Source organism: Notamacropus eugenii, chromosome 2 (assembly GCF_028372415.1).
Source record: "Notamacropus eugenii isolate mMacEug1 chromosome 2, mMacEug1.pri_v2, whole genome shotgun sequence".
NCBI classification, from domain to species: domain Eukaryota; kingdom Metazoa; phylum Chordata; class Mammalia; order Diprotodontia; family Macropodidae; genus Notamacropus; species Notamacropus eugenii.
The window spans coordinates 199,551,478-199,567,051 of record NC_092873.1 but is presented as its reverse complement, the minus strand read 5'-3'; the positions used below and the strand labels follow the sequence as shown (position 1 = coordinate 199,567,051).

Here is a 15,574-nt window from a genome sequence, read left to right as displayed (position 1 = left end):
TTAATATCATTTGGTCTTCTAAGAAATCAAGTATATAAGTTGGGGATGGTACAGGATAAAGTAATCATCTGAGACTGCTAGTAATTAATTTGTGTCTAAAGCTGGATTAACCCATCTATGATGTTCACAATTATGATGATTAGAACGTAACTATAATCGTTATGTACTCTGCTTCCTGAGTTGTATCAAGTCTGATGGAAAGCGTTACTTGTGTAGTCATAGCAAGAAAAACCAATGACTATAAATCATTCATGTTGGATATATATATGCAATGCAATGGACCATCTTAGAGGAACCATGGGAGAATGGGGACAACAGTAACACAAAAAAAGATGTAGCTAGGTTGCATTTTATATCTTCTCAGGTGCACACACAATGAGTGATGTTTTGATGAGATGATAGATCCCCTGGTATATTAAAGTATGTACTCTGTTAAGAGAAAAGCAAGAAAAAAGTAAATATTATCACATTTCCTTGGTTGTGCAAATACTCCTCCATCCCTGTCATCATATAACAATATCATCAGGTTCATAGCTTCATTTCATGAATTTTCTGCACTTCTACTTTCAAATAAACATGGTGAGAAGGGGAAATATCTGAGAGAGAAGGAGAAACAGCTGCCTTTGGGAGCACCATCACAGTTCGCAAAAAACATTTCATACTCTTGGGAAGGGAGGCTTTCATCATGAGCTGTATTCTTTGCCTTTGTGATTCCAGGATTAAATAAAGATCAGAAATGATGATTTCATGTTTTTTAAAGTTGCATTAAGGTATTTTATATAGTAAACACATGATGTCTATAAATGCATATACATGATAATTATCATTTCCCTTATCAGATACTGTGTTGGAAAAAGGAAACATTCCAAGGAATACTGTAATAACATAGGTCAGAGTCCTTTACACAAAGAACCAAAATCCAAATTTCCAGTAAATACTTATATAGGCCAAGAATCAGTGTAGTATAATGAATAAATAGATACCCTTGGAGTCAAAAAGACTGGACTTATATTGACTGTGATCCCAGGCAACTCTCTAAGATTTTAAGATAAGGTTGCAGAGCAGGTGCCAATGAGCAGTGATAGAGGGAGTTTTCACATTGGAAATTCCTCAAACCAATGAAATCATAGACCTTCTTCAAAAAAAATGAACAAAAAAGATACAGACTAAAGGTCAAAGGAGGAATTAGATAACAATCATTGATAGTTCTGGGCAATATTCTAACCTAGTATTTCAGCATGGCTCAAAACTAAATTTCATTACTGTAGTAAATAAGAAATAATTGGTAGTAAAATACATTTTTTTAATCATTATTAATCCCAAATTACTTAGTCTTCTTTTAAAACATAGAATCTATAAAAGTATTCACTATATACAGTACATTTTTATTGTTGAGTTGTTTCAGTTGTGTCTAATTCTCCATGACCCCATTTACAGTTTTCTTGGTAGAGATACTCATTTTACAGATGAGGAACTGAGGCAAACAGGGTTAAGTGACTTGCTCATACCTCATACACATACCTGGTAAGTGTTTGAGGCTGGATTTGAACTCATAAAGATGAGGTCTCCTGATTCCAAGTCCAGTGCCCTATCTACTGTGTCACCTAGCTGCCCACACAGTACATATTGGGGCCAAATTGTTTTCCCCTTTCCAACAACCTATGTTCCACCATGGTTTTCAACATCTTCCTGAGAATGACTCAGAAAAATATCTAAAGGAGTATATAGGAGTTATACATTGCTGGATTCCTAGGAGGCTCTCTAGGAGGAGGCATTATTCCCCATATGGAATCTTGAACTATAGGAGCTGAGTAGATAATTGAAGTACTTCTATACTATTCTACAATGGGAACTCAGAAAACACACACACACACCTCTCCTCAGATATTTTAGAGCAAATGAGATATTTCATCCCTTAGGATCAAATGAGATAATTTTGTAAAGTGTTTAACACAGTGCCTGGCACATCATAAATGCTTAATAAATACTTGTTCCTTTGCCTTCTCCCTCCCACCTCTACCCCACTTCTTTTTTTCTTCTTAGAGAGATAGTTTGAAAGGAATAACAGTTCTACTTGGTTGAAGGAGGCTTGCTTCATCATTAGTTAGCCAAATGACATATCAATGGCTTGGATAAAAAACAGATGAGATGAAGCTAAGAGTGGTAAAATATTGACTAACAGAATCAGGTTCCAAATGTCTAGAATAATGGACAGTCTAAGAAAATGATATCTAATCAACATAAAGGTAAATTCCTACACTTGGGTTCAAGAAATTAATATTACAAGTACAAGACAGGGAGCTGTAGCTATATAACAGCTGGTCTAAAAGGAGTCTAGGGCAGATGAGTGGTACAGTAAAAAAAAGCCTGGGACTGGAACCAGGAAGACCTGAGTTCAAATCCAACCTTAGATACCTAATAGATGTACAAATTTGAGCAAGTCACTTAACTATTGCTTGCCTCTACTTCCTTATCTGTAAAATGGGGATAATAATAGTACCTACTTCTCAGGGTAGTTGTGAAAGTCAAATAAGATAATAAAGTACCTAAAACAGTGCTTGGCATACAGTGAGCACTGTATAAATATTATCTATTATTATTTTTATTTTAGTAAATTATAAGCTCAGTATGTGTCAACTCAAAAAAACTCAAAAAAGTTAATCAATCGTAGCATATTAAAAGAGAAAGAGAGAGAGAGAGAGAATCTAGAACGTAGAAGAAACATTCTTGCTATATTCTGCCATGGTAGAGTACATCTGGAGGTTGTATTCTGACCACAGAGTCACATAGACAAACTAGAAAGCATCACATGGAGATATGAAGCTTTACATGCCATTCAAGGATTTCCTGAAGGAACTAGGAATGTTTAGCATAGTAAACAAAACACTACTTGCCATGTGGAAGAGGGTTAATCTTGTTCTTGTCCTCAGAGAGCAGAACTAGGAATAACTAGTGTATACTTCAGGGTGACATAGAAAAATATAATTAGAGTGAAGCCCAGTCAAGGGTCTGGAGCTGGCTATTACCACAAACTCCTGGACCACGCTGGATTCTTAACATTTGTGTAGCTCCTGAGTCTGTATTAAAAGCAGCTTTAGCATCTACCATCACCACCAGATCCAGGATCTTACTGGGTTTTGGATCAAATTGGATGGCTTTGATAGGAAAAGTAACTTTCTCCAAGAATTGCTATAAGAGCTGCCATGGAGATGTACACTTTCTTCCTGCTCTTGGAATGGTCCGTGGAGAAAGATTTTCTATCAATATACAGTGTGTATTCTTGGGTGCTTGGCACTCTGATGTCTTATCTAACTCCATCCCCAAGCTCCAATCTTTTTTTTAGTTCAGTCCTGATTTTTCCACTCATTTTCCAAGCCCCAATTACATTAGCAAATGCCACCAAAATGTCCCTTGAGTACTTGAAACTCAACACAGATGGAGCCAGATTATACAGTTTCTAGAAGACAAAGGATTAAATAAATCTATAGAATCCCATAGTTGCAAAGAACAAAAGACTCCCCACCTACTGAGAAGGATCCACTGTGAGGTGTTTCTGTGATCAACTGGATCTGTCTAGGTATGGGGGAAGGAGAGTATCAAATCCATGCAGACAAACAATTAAAGAAGCTGCATAGCAAAGCTAGACAAAATTTAGATACTGAAAAGAACTAATTAATCTGAATAGAAAAAAAGCAGGAATGAAACAAAGCCTTGATCAGAATCTTGGTGAAGCTGGATGTCAACTGTGGGAATGAGTCACCACATAGGCTGCTGAACAACAACATGAGCTCCTTTCTCTGAGCTTTTTTCCTGACCTCCCTAAGCTCCTTTTATTTGGGAGTCATCATGGTGGTCTTGCCCTCTCTAACATTTTAAAGGCCCCATAGCATTGTAAGCCTGTACTCTGACAAACACATCTGGCAATGAATTCATCATCGCCCACCCCACCACCACTACCACCATCAAGCACATGTTCTCCTTCCTCATTTCCTTACATTAATCAGTGTTACCACCATTGTCCAGTCACCAATGTTCATAATCCTACACCATTTACTACTTCTCCCTAGCCTTCATCTTACACATACACAGAAATCCTGCCTGTCTTAGCTCCAAAATCTTTTTAATCATTTCCTCCTTACCATTTCCAAAAAACCGCCCTAGACTATGCCCTTATCACTTCTCACCTAAGCTATGCAGTTGGCCTCTTAACATCTCTGCCAGTATTTTTGTCTCTCTTTTTTCATACTCCAGGTTGTTGTCAGATGAATCTTCCTAATGCTCAGCTGTGAGTTCATCACCACTCATGCCCATAAAACTTAATGACTCCCTATGGTCTAGTGAGCAAAGTTCAAGATCCTCAGTCTGGCAACCTAACTCCTTTATGATGTGACGCTAATCCAACTTTACAGTTCTATTTCATCCAATTCCCTTTCATGTACTTTTACACTTGACCACACTGGACTGCTTACCAGAACCAGGATGAGTCCACATTTCTTCAACTTCATATCCTTGATCATAACATTCCCAAGAACCACCCCCACCCCCAATCTGCTTGCTGAAATCTTTCAAGGTCCAGCTAATTCTAGCACTCTGTTGGTACCTTTCTTGTATATTTCTAGACTAAGATGTGATTTTTTCTATCAATGGATTCTTTGAGAGAAGAGGTAGTACCTAGTTTCCCTTTAAATGCCCAACACCAAGGACAATGTCTTGCATATAATCGGTACTTAAGAAATATTTGTTGAATTGACTTCTAAGAAATCTTGATATGCAAAGACAATTGAAATCTGGTTTGGGGTGTTTTACCCTATTTGTACTTTGGGAGGCAACCACTTTATACTAGATAGAGAACTAACCTTGAAGTAAGGAAGAGTTTAAATTCTGCCCCTGACATATACTGGCTCTGTGACTTTGAGCAAGGCAGATAACTTCTCAGTGCACTTAGATAATTCTCTAAAACTACAAATAAAATGTAGCCAAGATGGTGGAATATGGGCAGCAACCCAGGTGAATTCTCTCAACATTACCCTTCAAACAACTTTAAAATAACTCCTCAAATGAAATTTTGTAGAGGTAGAGCCAGCAGAAGGTCAGAGTGAGATGTTTTTCCAGTCAAAACAACTTAAGAAGTCAGCAGGAGAGGTCTATGACACCAGTGTGAAAGTCCACCCAGAGAGCAACAGCAATGTAGCTTTGGGAACTCTCAGTCCAAAGATGGTAAGGGGGTCAGGCAACTGGTCAGAGATTACAGAGGACCCTTTGCTGGCTCTAGAAGTAGGTGGTGCTGCTCAGCAATTCTCTTACCCACAGCAGTTCTGAGTCACAGTTCTAGGATGGAGAAGAGTGCTTATGGTCAGTCACAGGGGATCAGGGGTCCTGGTCAAAGTTCTAAGGCAGAGAGGAGCACTAGCAGTTGTGACTTCAGGAAAGCAGGGGATCTGGTCACAGTTCCAAGGCAAAAAGAAACATTAATTCTTACAGCTACAGGGGAGTAGCACCCTTCCTGGGTGTACACTAAAAGAGCAATGACCATACCTCTCCCCAGATCATACCACCTTGGAAATACTGAAAACCTGTAGACTGCAAAAACTAACTCTAAAAACAGCAGCACAAAGAAGCTTTGTACAATATCTTCTTGCCCCCAAGTAAGCAAAGCCCAACTTTAACATAAAGTTGAAAGTCAAAAAATAGGCTGGAAAAAAAAGAGCAAACAACAACAACAAAAACCTGACCATAAAGACTTACTAAGATGACATGGAGGACCAAGACATAAACTAAGAAGAAGACAGCAATGTGAAAACAGCTACAAACAAAGCCTCTAAGAAAAATGATAACTGGATCCAGACTCAAAAAGAATTCCTAGATGACTCAAAGAAAGCAATAAGCATCGTAGAAGAAAAGAAACGAGGGTGATACAAGAAAATTATGAAAAGAAAAGAAGCACAAAAAAAATGAAGAAAATAATACCTTAAAGAATAGAAATTGTCTAAAGGTCAATTCACTGAAGAAAATTCACTGAAGAAAAACTCTTTACAGAGAAAAATTGTTGTTGTGTTTGTCCTTCATTCTTGAAGAGGACCATGACATCAAGATGATGACATGACTTGCAGTTGACTTTGATTTGAGGGAGTGAGGGCTGTGCAGGGTCACCAACCTCACTTTCTTCTCCTGAGACATCTGGATCCAGTGGTCTGATATTCTTCAGGACAGCTGAAGATGGCCCAGAATCCAATGTGAGACCCTGGCCCTTTCATGCTATGGTCTTATAGCATTCTCACTTTGAATGAGATACACCCATTCAATGAATAAGTTTCTTTAAGTAGTTGCTCAAGGGATGGCTCCTTTAATAAAAGAAAAATCAAACTGGGAAAAGACCCTCAGAGTTCCTGGGTAAAAGAGAAACAATGACTGTTTAGTACTTAAATCCACTCTGTGCTAGGTGGGTGGGGACTTGTTGTCCAGTAAAAATTATCCAAATGGAAAAAGAGGTACAGAAGCTTACTGAAGAAAATAATTCCTTAAAAATTAGAATTGGGCAAGTGGAAGCTAATGACTCCATGACACATCAAAAAACAATGAAAGAAAATCAAAAGAATGAAAAAAAGATGAAAATTTGAAATATCTAATCAGCAAAACAACTGACCAGGAAAATAAACTGAGGAAAGATAATTTAAGAATTATTGGACTACCTGAAAACCATAATAAAAAAAAGCCTAGATATCATATTTCAAGAAATTATCCAGGAAAAGTACACTGATATCTTAGATCCACAGGGTAAAATAAAAATTGAAAAAATATCTACCTATTACTTTATGAAAGAGATCCCAAAATGAAAACCCTCAGGAATATTATAGTATTCCAGAGCTCCCAGGTCAAGGAGAAAATATTGCAAGCAGCCAGAAAGAAATAACTCAAATATAGTGCAGCCACAGTCAGGATCAGACAAGATTTAGTAGATTACACATTAAAGGAGCAGAGGGCTTGGAATATACAGAAAGTTTCTCTGAATAAAGCCTCATTTCTCAAATATATAGGGAAGTAAGTCAAATTTATAAAAGTAAGAATCATTTCCTATTGATAAATGGAAAAAGGATATAGACAGTTTTCAAAAGAAGAAATCAAAGCTATTTTTAGTCATATGAAAAATGTTCTAAATCACTATTGATTAGAGAAATGAAAATTAAAACAACTCTGTGGTACCATCTTATACCTATCAGAAATGACAAATGCTGGAAGGGATCAGGAAAAATAGAGACACTAAAGAGCTGTTGGTGGAGTATTGAACTAGTCCAACCATTCTGCAGAACAATTTGGAACTATGTCCAAAAGACTATAAAACTGTGCATACCCTTTGATCCAGCGATACTAGGTCTGTACCCCAAAGAGATCGAAAAGAACCTATATGTACAACAATATTTATGGCAGCTTTTTTGTGTAGCAAAGAACTGGAAATTGAGGGGATTCTTGTCAACTGAGGAATGGCTAAAAAAGTTGTGACATATGATTGTGCTATAAGATATGAAAAGGGAGGTGATTTCAGAAAAGATGTGGCAAGATCTCTATGAAATTCTGCAAAGTCAAGTGAAAAGAATGAGATCATTGTGTACAGTTAACAGTAATGTTGTAATGGTGACCTACAGTGAATGACTTGTCTACTTTGATTATTACAATGATCTGAGACAATTTCAAATTGCTCATGATGGAAAAAATGTTATCCACTCTCCTGAGAGAGAACTGATGAACTCTGAGTACAAACTGAAGTATAATTTTCTCACTCTATTGCTTTCCTTCTTTGTTTTTTCAATATAACTAATATGGCAGTATAATTTGCATGATCTTATATATATATATATATATATATATATATATATATATATATATATAATTAATCAATTGATATATTTTGTCTTCTCAGAAAGTGATGGAAGGGTAGGAAGAAGGGGTTGAGTGGGATAGGTTTAGTGAAGACTTCTCAGATTGTAATTCTTCTCCCAGGGGTGAGGTAAGACCGAGAGGCTCAAGGTTACTATATTTTTAGAACAGAATAATTCCATATAAGGATATAAAACTGTGTAGTACATTAGGGTCTCAATGATTGGATAAAGTTTACCTAATTCTTCAATGTCTTCATTTCAAAAGGGATTGGTTAGATTTCGTGTCTAGAATGTAAGATCATATTCTCAGCTAATGAGAATAATGGTCAGTGAGGGGGGAGGGACTTGCGTTAGGGTCTATATAAATCACTGCCTTTTCTTTGTCTTTGGCTTTCCTACTCCTACAGGTTAGCCCCACTTCTCGAGAATCGAATAAATCTCTTTTCTGTCATCACTTTGAGAAGCCTCTGAGTAATTGATTTAAGTAGGGACCTGAGCCATCCCACACAGGGTGAATTTGGAACTCAAAATTCAAAAGGAAAAATGTCTAAAAATAAATAATAAAATTTTTGAAAATAAAAATATAAGCTACATGACTAGTTGATCTGCAATAGAAAAGATTTTCCATATTGGGAATACCCTACATTGACTAAATCACAAGCGTAGAGCCAACACATATGTAATCCAACACTAAAAATCATATGATTGTGCTACTTAGAAGAAAATATGCTCCTACTTTTAAATAAATAGCTCTGTTATTAAATCCAACCTGTTCCTTGTCTGATGGAAATAGTACTAATATGGAAAAAGTTATAGTTTGAATATCTAGGTATATATGGCATATTTTAGAATACCAAGAGGTATGTCAAAAAAAAGAAAACCTTCAGCCTTTTATCAGAATTGGTAATTGGCTAAGCCAAGAACTACTGATTTTCCTTCATTGTTCTTTCTCATTTAAAATATTTAGGTAGTAGCTGCATTGTTAACAGCATTGTTATGGGTTACTGTTGGGTTAGTCTACTGGAATGTGAAACAATTGTAATTAAGATTTTTGGTGGCCTTGACTGTGATGCACATTGTCTCTGGTTTGCATAATCCAGATCTATTCAGCTCTCTGATATCTTTTGCATAAATCAATCTGATTAACATCATTTTCATCTCATTGTTTCCCAGAGCCTTCTTTTGGTCTTGAATTGAATCAAGTTAATTCTCTGAAGGTGGTAAAGTCAAGACTCAGCCAATAGTGCAAATCTGCATAATTCTGTCCATTTTTTTCCAATAAAATCTATACAGCAGAAGGTTACTTGACTCATTAGAAGATTTTATGAGAAAACAAGAACAAAAATTTGCAGTCTTAATGTGCTGAATCCATAGAGAAAAAAGCAAAAGGGAAAGAAGTAGATAGGGCATCTAAGTCATGGTGGGCCCAGTAATGGGGTCCCAAGAGTTTTATTCAGCAAAGTCTGTGCATTCCCCTAACTTTGGAGAACTAGCAAATGGTGGGGACTAGAGATGTTGTGCTCATTGAAACAATCCTTTTTTTTTTTTTACACACTTTTCTCAATGATCTCAAAGGTGAAGTATAACTTCATTCGAAGGGGAACAGGACTTTTGTGGTAATTTTTGGAAAGTCCTTACAAATCTATAATGATTGAAAACTTAAAGCTTAGGTTGCACAGTGACGATGCTGTATCCAAATTTGAGCTGTTCTGTTGCTTGGATCCAGATGGAACACTACATGCTGGCAGCTAAAATTTCCACCTAATGCATTATAAAAAAATGTTTGGAAGGAAAGTGGTTGCAATCTTCAATATGGCCTCCTGGAAAGCTGCTAATGTCGGCCACTATCAAACAAAATTTGAGGCTCCTGACAGGGTGATTTTTCTTACTCAGCATAGAAAGATGCTCATGTGCCTTCTGACCCAGCAGCCATGCAAGGTTTTTTCTAGCCAAGTCCAATAGCTTTGCCAATTTTCTGTCTCCCCAGAAAATAATCTGCATTGCTTCAATGCTCTTCCTTGGCTCTTCTCCACGGAGTCTACCAATAAAAACAGTTTTGAAAACTAACTTTTCTTTCTCTTTGAATGAGGGCCAAAACAATGCAGCACTTGCTTGGCTTACTCAAGTTAACACTTAGCCTTCCCTCCCCTGACTTCACCATTCCCAGTGAGCCCTAGAAGATATTCCAGATTGAGAAAAAACAGAGAGAGAGAGAGAGAGAGAGAGAGAACCTTTAAGTTATAAAAATAATTAGTTGCAATGTGAAAAACTAACTCTAAGTCATATCAATTCCTGAGCCTAAGAGCATGTAGGGTAGAGGTAGTGGGAGAGAAGAGGGTCTTGATTATGGACAGATCCATAACTAGAATAAGGTGAGAGGGACCTTGCCCCAGGTTATGAGTCAACCTATTATTCTCCCCCTCCCCCAATTTGCATGAGGATCTATAGGAAACACCTTATGGGATCTACCACCATGGTTCTTTTCTTTTAGGATTTTCCTTTCCCTATTGCAGTGTCACCAACCTGCTATTTCCTTTCAGTATTTCTCTGCCTTGTGCCTCATGAAACTGTTCTTTACTGTTGCCCCTAGTCCCTGAGGTGGCCAGGTGACTCAGTGGATATAACACTGTGCCTGGAATCAGGAAGTCTAATTTCATATCAGGCCTTAGACACTTACTAACTTTGTGACCTTGGGCAAGTCACTTAACATTTGTTTATGTCAGTTTTTTCAAAGACAAAATGGGGATAATAGTAGCACATAACTCACAGAGCTGGTGTGTGTGAAGATCAAAAGAAATAATATTTGAAAAATATTTAGTACAGTGCCTGGCATATATTAGATGCTAAATGAATCTTTATTTCCTTCCCTTGCCCCCTTCTATTCTTAGAACAGCTGGGTGATGCAGTGAACAGAATACCAAGCCTGGAATCAGAAAGACTCATCTTCAACTCTGGCCTCAGTCATTTACTAGCTGTGAGTCCCTGGGCAAGTCATTTAACCCTGTTTGCCTCAGTTCTGTAAAATGAGCTAGAGAAGGAAAAGGCCAGCTACTCTGGTATCTTTGCCAAGAAAACCCCAAATGGGATCACAAAGAGTTGGGCAGGGCTAAGATGGCAAAACAAATCCCCCTTCTATCCACACTTCCCTGTTCTACCATTTATTTCTCCTTTGCCTTTTCCTTCAGGGTCCTGATTTAATTGATTTATCCTTGTCCTTGATTCATCTTATCACCAGCCATATCTTACTAAACTCCAACCCTTTGTCACCCCTATTATCTACTTTTTTTATTCCAACTCACATGCTGAAGAAAGTCATGCAACAATGATAACTGGCTTTGTTACAAATTTGATATCTCAACTTGGCCTTCACTGCTACACAGCAATATTCTTATTTTTCATGATTTTCTCTCTGTCACGAACTCTCCAACCATCATTTCCAATCTCTTTTCTCCTTGCAACTCCTGTGTCACCACTTTAGAGCACCCCACCTTCTACTTTATTGAGAAAATAGAGGCTATTTGTTGTAAGCCTCTCTTCTTTCTCTTATTTATGAAGACACCACTTAATCATTCTCTTTTCTCTCCTCCTTTGTTTTAGTTTCAGATGAAGAAGCGAGCTTCCTCCTTACCAAAGCTAAAACCTCCTTTCTCTGGCATGATAATATCCCTTCCTGCTTCATTTAAAATCTTGCCTCCTTAATCATTCCTGTTCTCTGATCATAAATTTATCATTATTTACTAGCTCTTTCATCAACATCTATACACATGCTCAAGTCTCTCCATTCCTTTAAAAAAAAAAAAAAAAAAACAAGATCTTTACTTGACCCTGATATTTCAGATTGTTTCTTCTGGAGCAGCTAGGTGCTAAAGTGGAAAGAGCACTGGACTTGGAATCAAGAAGAGATTCATCGTGAGTTCAGATTCAACCTTGGACCCTTACTAGCTGTGTGACTCTGGGCAAGTCACTTAACCCTGTTTGCTTAAGTTTCCTCATCTGTAAAATTAGCTGGACAGGAAATGGCAAATCAGTCCAGTATCTTTGCCAAGAAAACCTCAAGCAAGATCACAAAGTCAGACTTGACTGAAAGAAATGAATGACAATAAAATCTCTGTTTTTCATACCCAAATTCATAAGAAGGACTATGTATGTACTCATCATGTCTGTTTTCTTAACCTCTTATTTACTTCTCTATATGATGCTGACCCTACTTTAGTGAAACTGCTCTATCTAAGGTTGCCAATGTTTTTTTATATCTCCAATACTATGATCTTTCTCACCACTCATCCTTCTTAACCTCTCTGCAGCTTTTGTTACTATTGACTGTATTCTCCTCCTGGATATTCTCTCTTCTTTTAACATCCATGACACTGTTCTCCTTTGGTTCTTTTTCTACCTGACTACTATTTCTCAAACTTTTTCACTGAATAACCATTTTCCTCCTCCCTGATAAATGTGAGTTTCCTCCAAGGCTCTAACTTTGTTCACTTCTCTCTATATATTCTCTCCCCTGTACTGTCATCAGATCTTATGGGTTCCACATCATTTTTATGCAAAAAAAAATTCAAATCTATACATCCAGTTCTAAACTTTATCTTAAATTCCAATCTCATATGATGAATTGCTTTCTGGGTATCTACTTAGATTCCTAATGGGATTTCAAAATCAACATTTAAGATAGTTAGGTAGTAAAATAGAGAAAGCTTTGGACTTGTCAGAAAGATAAGTTTGAATTCTGTCTCAGACATTTACTAGTCATGTAACACTGAATCTGTATAAGCCTCAGTTTCCTTATCTATCAGAATGAGAGGTTTGCTCTTGATGATTTCTAGGGTCCCTTTCTCAAAGCTCTCTTTATACCATGCTTCAATAGCCTTTACTTCCTTGAAGATGCCTCCAGCCTCCAGCTTTTTACCCATTCTATTTTAAGGAAGGGCCCCCGACCAGAAATGTTAACTCCTTCATCCCTCTCTGGGTTGAGTTTCATGACTCTCTAGACTTCTTTCTCTACCATGCCTCCTTAGGGGTACCTCACCTTACATGCATCTTTCAGTTTCTTTCATCTGGTATCTTCCCTATTAGAATGGAAGCTTCTTGATGACAGGAACTAAATTTTTGCTTCTATTTGTATCCCTTTTGCTTAACACAATTCTTGCCACATAGTAAGTGCTCTAAGAAACGTTTGTTGACCTGATTTGACTTCCAGCTCTAAATCTGTCATACCATGTTAACAATGTATTATCTTTTCTCCCCAAAGCAATCCTCTTTCAAGGTTTCCCATTTCTATTGATGGCAACACCATCCTTATGATTATCAAGCTATGTAACCTTAGAAGCATCCTTGGCTCTTTCTTCTCCCTCCTACCCTATATATCCAATTGGTTGTTAAGAGGGAGAAGGGAAGGGAATGAGGTATTTATATATGTCCTAAATAAATAAACACATACACTATATATATGAATATATATATAGTGTGTATATGTGTGTGTACATACATACATGCATAATATACACACATAAAATATACATACATACACATATATGTTAATAGGTATGTATATAGGTACATACATATATATATAGATGCATATGGGTATATATACATATATACATACATACCTTTGTGTACACATATATATATATGTACCACACTAAGCAATTTTTATTATTACATAAATGTTATCTCATTTGATCCTCACAACAACTATGCAAGATAGATGCTATTATTATCCTGATTTTGCAGTCGAGGAAACTGGCAGACAGAAGTTAAGTGACTTGCCCAGGGTCACAAAGTTAGTGCCTGAGGCTAGATATAAACTCAAGACTTCCTGACTGCAGGTCCAGCTCTCTATCTACTGTACCACTAGCTGCAGCTACAATGTTAAGCCTAGTCAATTCTACATTAACAACATCTCTCACTTCCATCTCTTTCTCTCCATTCCCACAGCTTCTACCCTACTTCAGACCTTCATTATCTTTTGCATACCCTTCTTCTTGGGCCCTCTCTCTACTCTACTCTCTCTCCAATCCATTCTCCAGTAAAACATAGATTTGACCATCATACATCCCCCCACTCAAAAACCTTCAATGGTTCTGTCTTGCCTCTAGGACAAAATTCAGAATCCTCAGAATGATATTTAAGAGCCTCCAACTCTGGCTCCCACACATCTCTCTAGATTTATTTTGCCTTACTCCCTTTCCAGCACTCTAATCCAGTCAAACTAGCTGCTAAATGTTCCTAATACACACCATTCCATCTCTTTCCTCTGTGGTTTTTGTATGAGATTTTAGCTTCCTTAAAGTTGCAACTCATATGCTAGTTCCTACGCGCCTCCTTTCCTGATTCTCCCAGTTATTAATACTCTCTTACTCTGGAAATGATCTTTAATGATTTTAATATGTACCTGGAATCAAATATCTATGTTTATCTGATGACCACTACTCTGCACTTCAGATCAGCTCCATTCATTGAGCCATAGAGATGAAGAGAATGTAACACCTCTCAGCCACTAGAAACAGGAATTGAAGACACAAGGCAAGGGGGATCAAGGTGGAATGGCAACAGAATCTCTTTGACAGGGCCACCTGTTAATTCCACCACCCACTTACCCTATAATAATAACAGTAATAACAACAACAATAATATCATAACAAGTAACATTGGGTTTTTTTTAAGAAATTGACTATATTTTGTTTTAACTTGTTTTTTTCTGAAATGATTGATCCCTTTAACTAAATGACTTAATGGGTAGGTTCTATCTAGACAAGCCATAGAATTAAAGTTTTAGATACTACAATGACATACCAATGCAAAATTATTTTCAAACCACTGAATATTTATGGCTGTGTGCTCTGCATTCCTAACAGAAGTACACAAGTTAACAAACAGAAGGTCCCTCTGAAAACACATACTACATTTTAAGAGAAACACTGGAGGCTATTTTCTGGGCTACTTTGTATAAGGTTATTTCTTCCCCCTACCAGCTTATACCATTGGGACGCATCATTCCCAAAGCAACCTGTACAGAATTAGACAATAACTCAATAACTGTTTTGCTTAAGGATGTAGAAGATAATATCAGAGAATATTATTTTAGGCACTAGCTATTTGTTCCATCTATGACTAAGAGGAAGGAAGGCACAACGTTCTTTAAAACTTTGAGCATGAATATATTAAAAAAAATTTTCATTTAACCTAAGCTCAAAAGAAAATAAAAAATATTGCTTTATCTATTTTTCTCCCTAAGATATTTGTCCTCCCTCTGGGAATAAGTGGAGAAAAAAATGAAAATGATAAAAACTGTCAGCTTTTGACACTCCACCCCCTGACCTCCCTCTTTTTCTGGCTTTGTCTCAAAATTCACATCTAAGACATGCTATTCTTTCACAGTTAGAGCTATAAAGGAAAAAGGATTTATTTCACTGCCTACTCAAGGCTATTATATTGTATATTATGGAATGGTAATAATTGAATAAACACAGAAACACATCCAAACACATTGGTACTTCTAAAGACTCACTTCGTAATGATAGACCGTTGAGTGGAAGGGGTATTTTTAAGATCATTTGTTGGAACATTTTCTTTTCTTTTAGAAAACCTTTTCTCTTTCCCCAATATTAATAGGATTACTATTACCATATTACCTTTTTGTCCAATATGATTTCTTTCTTATATTTTAAAAATGCTCATTTATCCCAAGATCC

At 36.9% G+C, this 15,574-nt stretch overlaps 1 long non-coding RNA gene across 1 annotated transcript in view; it reads right to left on the bottom strand.

The window, feature by feature from the left end:
- Window positions 1-245: 245 nt before the first annotated feature.
- LOC140523786 (uncharacterized) overlaps window positions 246-15,574 on the bottom strand; it is a 53,041-nt gene continuing 37,712 nt past the window's right edge. Inside the window, exon 2 of the long non-coding RNA XR_011973471.1 lies at window positions 246-429. This is a non-coding gene — a long non-coding RNA (uncharacterized lncRNA). The remainder of the gene's footprint in view (window positions 430-15,574) is intronic.